This window comes from Adiantum capillus-veneris, chromosome 6, assembly GCF_014529385.1.
Source record: "Adiantum capillus-veneris isolate H3 chromosome 6, ASM1452938v2, whole genome shotgun sequence".
Taxonomy (NCBI): domain Eukaryota; kingdom Viridiplantae; phylum Streptophyta; class Polypodiopsida; order Polypodiales; family Pteridaceae; genus Adiantum; species Adiantum capillus-veneris.
Window position 1 is genome coordinate 134,776,891 of NC_140936.1, and position 8,441 is coordinate 134,785,331.

The following is an 8,441-nucleotide window of genomic DNA, read 5'->3' on the forward strand; positions in this document are numbered from 1 at the left end:
ACAGGAATCACAATGAGCACAAATATACCTTGGATAAAGCTCTCTCAATCATCAAAGTGGTTGTTAACGGCATCATAATTTGGATTACATTAGAGTTAAGGAGTTTAAGCTCCTCCCCAATAGGTTAATCCAATTTATCACTATGATTAATAGGAAAAAAAACTTCAATGATCTTGCTGATGATGGTGTTAATGATGATGGATCCCTCCTCTACCTTAGTTTCCAAGAGCTCTCTCCTCCTCTATTCAATTCTCCTTGTGATCCTCTTCTTATTTCCCTTCTTATAGTCCCTCTTTATGCCTCCCTCTATTGAGAGAAAACAAGGGCGAGGTTATGCCCTCTGTTGCCTCTCTTCTTGATTTATTCCCTTCTCTCTGCGATCACTGCCTTAAGTCCCTCCTTAATGCTATCCAATGCAGAGAGTTTATATTATGCAGCTTGAATATGGCGGTTTAGGCCTACAAATGTGCATGTGAGCTTGGATTATGCTATAGGAATTTGACAATAATGACGATGAAAGATAAATGTAGAGCTATTGAGCTTGATTGTAACTCTTGGGGGATTATTAAGATTTGTGAGATATGGTTATGCAAGTTTCTTAAGGATGGCGAGGCAAGAGAGAGAGAGAGATTCCAAGTGATGGATCAAGAAGGCGACCTATGGAAGCTTCTACATGAGAGAGATATGAATCCTTATGTCTCAAGGGGGAGAGAGATAAGAAGTCTTGAGGGAGCTTGGGATATGGAGGCTCAAAATTGATGAGAGTGTTTCAAAAGATGGGCTTATCCCCTTTTTATAGGTTCCCTCCCCCCTTTTTGCATGCCAATTGCACCTTCTAAATATAGCTAAAAAATATCGGCTCCCCCACCCACCCTTACCACTAGAGCTAGTGCTGGTGCACGGTGCAGGTTTGGCCACCTGATGACGTGGTAGTCTGATCTTGACTTGCATTGTGAGTGCGTGAATGCAGTGCGTGTGCAGACAATGAGAAGGGGAGAGAGAGAGAGCACTACAGAGGGATGTGGGTTGGAGCTTCCAAATCTCACTGTATGAGCACACTATGAGAATGAGTAAGAGCTCCTTATTGTTTGTATGTATAAAGAATAAGGAGATAAATGTGGGTGGCCGGGCACTCGCCGATGGACACGGGCAAAGCACATTGAGGCACATTGCCTTTACCTAACATTCTCCCACTAAAGGCTGTGTGCCAATAAGTGGCAAGAAGACTAGACTAGTATATAGAGAAGGTCAGAGAAGACGGATCTCAACCTATGCCCACTGGCTCACTACAAACACATAACTGCATCTGTAACCGCTCTAGTGCAAATGCAACATTCATACCACTAGGGCTATAGCCATGATGACACTCCTCATGCAGGTATCGAGTGACGACCTGCATGGCTCCACAATGCACAATGCCAGTGTCAATCATTGCACAACTAACAACTCCCCTCCAACCTATGTGTGTGGCTATGGTGTGTGTGTGTGTGTGTGTGTGTGTGTGTGTGTGTGTGTGTGTGTGTGAGTGTGTGTGCGTATTCCTCTTCCTCAAAATAAAGATATAAATGTGGGCGGTCGGCGGACACTGGCCGACGGACCCGGGCAAAGCACATTGAGGCACACTGCCTTTACCTAAAATTCTCCCACTAAAGGTTGTGTGTGGATAAGTGGCGAGAAGACTAGCCTACAACTAGTATATACAAGATGTGAGCGAAGAAGGCTCTCAACCTATGCCCACTAGCTCACTCCAAACACGTAAGTGCATCTGTAACCACTCTAGTCTAAATGCAACATGCATACCACAAGGGCTAGAGCCACAATGACACTCCTGATGCAGGTATCAAGGGACAACTTGCATGGCTCCACAATGCACAATGCCAGTGTCAGTCATTGCACAACTGACAACTCCCACTGCAAATGCATCAACCGCATAAGCAAGATCAAGTATCGAGACCAAAAGGTCAAACATGAGAGACTCGAAATCCAATGAAACACGCACTATGTTGGGATCGGAGAGCACACACACAGAGAGCCAGCACGAAGAAGGAGATAGACACAGTGTGGTGGCAGGGCGGTACTCACACTACAATGTGTAGTTATGAGTATAGTTATTATGAATGAGTAAAAAGAATGGATGTACATGGGTGGCTGAACAACAGGCAGCCGGGCACACAGGCCTTTAACCCAACAATCTCCCAATTAAAGGCAGTGTGCCTTTAAAGTGGCCAAAGTACAGTAAACGAAGTCAAGCCATACCCATCAGCGATCTACAATGTGCAAACCATTGTGAGGCTAACGACTTCGTGAGTAGATCAGCAGGGTTATCGTCAGTGTGTACCTTGACAAGCTCTATGTGCTTGTCCTCTAGCACCTCTTGTATGAAGTGATACCTCACCTCAATGTGCTTTGTCTTCACATGGAAGACAGGATTCCGTGCCAACCCTATGGCACTGTGGCTATCACAATGTAGCATCGGAGCATCACCAACCACACCAAGATCTCCCACTAGTCCTGAGAGCCATACGGCCTCCTTGGCAGCCACAGTGGCAGCCATATATTCAGCCTCTGTAGTGCTCAAAGCAACGCATGGCTGTAAACGTGATGCCCACGAAACCGGTCCACCTGCAACTGTGAACACATAGCCACTAGTAGACTTCCTCGAGTCCATTGACCCTGCATAGTCTGAATCTTTATATCCGCAAACAGACATATCCTTCTCACCATAACATAGGGACAACTCTGAAGTCCCTCTCAAGTATCTGAGAATACCTCTCACTGCATCCCAATGACGCTTGCCCAGGTTAGACATGTACCTACTAACCACACCAACTGCATGAGCAAGATCTGGACGCGTAGCCACCATGGCATACATCAAGGAATCAACAACTGACGCATAGGGAATCTGAGACATCTGTGCAGTCTCCAAATCTGTCTGAGAGCAGTCATCATGGCTGAGTTTTACATATGGAGGCAATGGGGTACTAATGACCTTCCCCCCTTCCATATGAAAACGCTCAAGCACCCTGTCAATGTACTCTTTCTGACTGAGAAAGAGCACCCTGCGAGAACGATCACGAGTGATCCACATACCCAAAATATGACTGGCATCTCCAAGATCCTTCATGGAAAAGGTCTCATGTAGCCTATGTTTCAAGGCATCCACATCAAAAATACACTTCCCTCCGATCAGCATGTCATCCACATACAAAACCAAAACAATAATACTACCATCTGCAGCCCTGCGAGTATAGAGGCATGGGTCCTCATAACTGCGTACATAGCCCAATGAACTCATGAATGCATCAAACTTACGATACCATTCACGAGGTGATTGCTTCAGCCCATACAAGGTCTTAAGAAGCCGGCATACCATTTTCTTTGAACCATGAATAACAAACCCACTTGGTTGCTCCATGTACAAATCCTTGTGCAAGTCCAGATGTAAGAAAGCTGTCTTTACATCCATTTGCTTCAACTCCATGTCTTCTGTAGCTACCAAAGCAAACAACATACGCAAAGTAAAAATCTTCACCCACTGGGGATAAGATCTCATCAAAATCAATTCCCTTCTGTTTCTTGAATCTTTTAGCCACAAGCCTTGCTTTGTACCTAGGCTTTGCATCCATTGAACACAATTTTATCTTGTAAACCCACTTGCATGGTAGTGCCTTCTTACCCTTTGGCAAAGAAGTAAGCTCCCACGTATCATTTTGAACCAACGAATCCATCTTTGACTGCATAGCCTGCTCCCACTTGAGCTTTTCAACACTAGACATGGCCTCATCATAACATTGCTCCCCACAATCAGTCAACAATACATAATCCATAGAAGGCACAAAACGCTGAGGCTGTCTTGCACGCCGCTCTGAACGCCTCAAAAACTGTGCAGGAGGTGCATCTGGTTGTCCCACATCTACATGATCTCCCAACAAGGGTTGATCTCCCACCTGAGGGTCAATGGGCTGCCCACGAGCAGCCATGGGACCATCATACTGATGACCATCCTCCTCAAATATCACACGCCGAACCTCAACCGTTCACGGTGATGCTCTATACATAGAGTCCTCATGAAAAACAACATCTTCCAGTCAATAGGATCCCACAATCGATAACCCATCTCACCAGAGCTACCATAACCCAAGAAGATACATCTCTTGCTCTTTGGATCCAATTTGCTGCGTTTTGCCTTAGGTACATGTACATAAGCTTCACAGCCAAAAACACGAAGATGACCATACGAAGGTGGCAAACCTGTCCATACCTCTTCAGGCACTTTGAAGCCCAAAGGAACACTAGGTGAACGGACTTTCTCCTATATAGTCCTGTTCATGCGCTCTGCCACACCATTTTGAGGAGGTGTATAGGGAGCACTAAGCTCACGCCGTATACCCTTCTCAACACATAATGTAGTGAAAGCATGAGACATAAATTCACCCCCATTGTCCGTATGTAAGCACTTCAACTTACAACCTAATTGGTTCTCAACAAGAGCCAACCATTGCTTAAATATATCAAACACCATATCCTTCTTACGAATGGGGTATGCCCACACCTTCCTGCTAGCATCATCAATGCATGTAACAAAGTACATAGCACCTCCAAGAGAAGCATTGGGCATCGGCCCACATACATCACTATGCACCAAAGCTAGATTTTCCAAAGATCTGTGTGGAACACTCTTCTTATGAGAAGACCAAGCATGTTGACCATAAAGGCAATGCTCACAAAACTCAAAACCACCAAAATCTGAAACGAGAATGTAATCCGCACGTGCCAACAACTTCAAACCTTTCAGTGACATATGCCCCAAACGTTGATGCCATATAGAAGCAAGAGGTTGCTCAGTGATCCCCACAATGTGATCAGCCACACTAGCTATAGAAAGGGAATACAACGTATTCGTCTTAGCACCTTTAACCAAAACAAGGCTGCCCTTAGTGAGCTTCCAACCTCCGTCACCAAAAGATACATTGAAACCAAGTGAATCCAAGACAAACGTAGTAGAGTTTGGCATAGCCAAATGAATATCCTCAATGCCATGAATCTGCATAGAACGCCCATCGGCAATCCTGACAATACCTGTGCTTGAAGCATCATAGTCATGAAACCACGACCTATGAGGCGTAACATGAAAAGAAGCACCACTGTCAATGACCCAATCCATAGGCATACTACTCTCATGAGTGAGAAGAAAAGCATCATCAAAATAGGATGCAAGCAACACATCACCAAGCTCTTCACTAGTATCACTAGTCGAAGCACATACATGGTCATCTTGAGAGCTACACTCTCCCTGTGTTGCATTTAACTCCTCAATCTTGACATTGGACTTAAGCTTGTCCTTAGCATCATGGTCTTTCTTCTTACCATCTCCATTTTCCCTTTTCCACTTGTAGAAATCCTTTTTGAAATGGCTTTTTCTACCCCAATGAAAACATTCCACATTCTTTTTACTTGTGCCTGCACGGGACTTGCTTCTAGATTTACCCCTGTTGGACTTATACTTGTCCATAGTCCTGCCTCTGACAACCGTTGCACTAGAAGACTTACTACCTGCATTATTCTTTCGATTAATCTCTTCCGTGAGAAGACTAGACTCCACATTAGTACTTGTCAACTCATCCGCAGCAACCGAGTAACTTATGGCTGTCCTAAATGTGTCCCATGACTCAGGCAACGTGACAAGTAAAAACATAGCTTTTACATTGTCCTCAAACGTAATTTTTTGCGTAGCACGTTGGCTGAAAATTGTATTGAACTCATTCAAATGCGCATTCATGGAAGCACCTTCCTCCATTCACAAATCAATAAGCTTTTTAATCCAATACACCATAGAAGCAGCCGAATGCTTATCATACATATCGCAAATCTACTGCCAAAGCTCATAAGCTCCACCCTGTGCATCTTTGACATTGTAATAAACAGACTTTGAAAGGGAAAGCCTAATGGTAGACCTGCACATCTCATCCAAATCCTCCCAATCATCCCTCTCCATGTTCTCTGCTTAACTCCCTGCAACTTTAGAGGTCGAATCTATTTCTTCTACACCAAGACATCCCAAATCTGATCTTTCCAATATGAAAAGTTAGCACCATCCAACTTCTCAATATTGAAAATTGTGTCCTCTTTAGTGCCCATTAAACAAGAATGCAACAATCAGAAACCTGTAACCAACCAACAAACTGCCACAACAAAGTAGTGTTGCAAATCTAACAACACCTGCTGCTCAATCAAAGAGCAAACACATAGAGTATAATCAGCCCATAATATGGTCAAAAAACGTACGTAGAAATCCACAAACAAATGCATAAACCTGTGACACCTGTAACTCAACCGGCCTAGGCAAACAGTGCCACAAAATGCATCAACAATGAGTTGTCATAGAGGCATAAACATACTCCATGTCTGAATAACCACAATAGAGACATAAGCTGACCAAGCTTACATAAATCCGTGAGCATAAATGGATCCAAGTGAGCATATAATCAATGCACAAGCTCAACGAAGTCCAATCTCTATTGTCAACCAAGTACCTGTCCGTACTCAAACCGCAACACTGCAAGCAAGAGCAAACCCGCTCTATGTATAAGTGAACCAAATCTCCACAATATCATGCATAAAGAGTGTCTGTCAAACTGCCATATCCACATCCATCAACATACATAGATGATGTAAACCTGTAGCTCAACAACACGCATAAACAGACTGCCCAGAAAAGTAGAAGCTCCCACTCAAACCACAACCATATACATGGCTGTCCCACAGTCAAAATACATGTTTTGTAACCACAGAAGAAACCTGTATCCAAAGCTCCCTGTAACCTGTACCTGTACCTGCACCTGTATCTATAGTCGAAGAAGACAATGCCGCCAAACTCCCACTCTATCTGTGTGTATGAGGCCACTCCAAGAAGAGGCTATACACTCTCAAATGAGCTGTGGGCTCACGTAAGTGGAAGACACTGCAGCAATGGCACCTGTGATGGCTATGGAAGCTCTGTAGCAGCAGAAAACTACCAAAGAGAGCTGAAAAACGCAGCTCCTAGTCTGTAGCTCGGATGGGATTTCTGATGGCACGAATGGCTCCGAAAAGGGGGTTAAACCACAGGACACCTAGTGAGAATACTCGCGGAGTGCTGAACCTCCCAATGCCAAGCTCGGAAAAACCTTATGCTCTTTAGAAATGCGCGCGTGCACGAGACCGAAAACGGCAATGAAACAGCAGCAATTTTCAGCACACTCAACAATGATGATGAAGCTCTCAATGCTCTCACTACCAAGCTCTGATACCACTTGTTGGGATCGGAGAGCACACACACACAGAGCCAGCACGAAGAAGGAGATAGACACAGTGTGTGGCAGGGCGGTACTCACACTACAATGTGTAGTTATGAGTATAGTTATTATGAATGAGTAAAAAGAATGGCTGTACATGGGCGGCTAAACAACGGGCAGTCGGGCACACAGGCCTTTAACCCAACACACTATGTGTGCCAACCTATCCTTGTTCAACAACCTCAGTGCCATATGCATCCCCATCAGGAATGACCTGACTATGCACCACAATGTCAACATCATTTGGCAAAGGCATATCTAATGAGAATGACTGCGAAACCAAAAAATCAGCACCACCGCAATCACAGACAGATGTCGGAAGGACACTGTCATCCTCAAACGTATTAGATGTATCATAAAACACTGGATCGGTCTTTGGCTCAGCTGATGTCACCTCAACTGATGACTGACCAAGCTGTGCATCCCCAGAGATACCATTGTTTGCGTGAACATCACCACAAGACAAATGCCCAACCTGCACTCCATGTAGCACATCCGCAAAAGAGACACGCCTCGTCTCTCGTTCCAAACATGGTACAAATAAACAGAGACTACACCGCCTCGTGTGTCAAAAATATACAAAGGGTATAGCACACCACTCCTAGCACCTCCGGCTATCACCAGTGATCCCCTATGCATCTGAAATGCTCGCTCTCCAAGCAGTACACAATGTCCACTACTCTGCAAATAATGCACTAAAATGAGACTCTGACTGAGTCCTGGTACATAAAATACATCTTGTAGCATTAACAATGCACCACTAGGTAAAGACAGGCATACATCTCCAACACCCTCTATGTCATATGATGAAGCATCAGTAAATTGCACACAACCAAGTCTCCCACCAGAGAAAGAGAAAAATAGATCAGGATGTGGCATCACGTGAAAAACTACCACTACAAGAGGCTATTCATATTAGCGACGCTCACACAGCGACGCTCAAAAAAAAAATTCCCGACGTCGCTATGAGCGTCGCAAATTTACTTGTAAATTTGCGACGCTCATAGCGACGCCGGCTGGGCTAAAAAAATAACAGAGAGCGCCCAAAAACTCAGATCTCAGATCTGAGTTTTTCGGCGCCCTCAAGCAAGGAGCAGGTAACGCTCT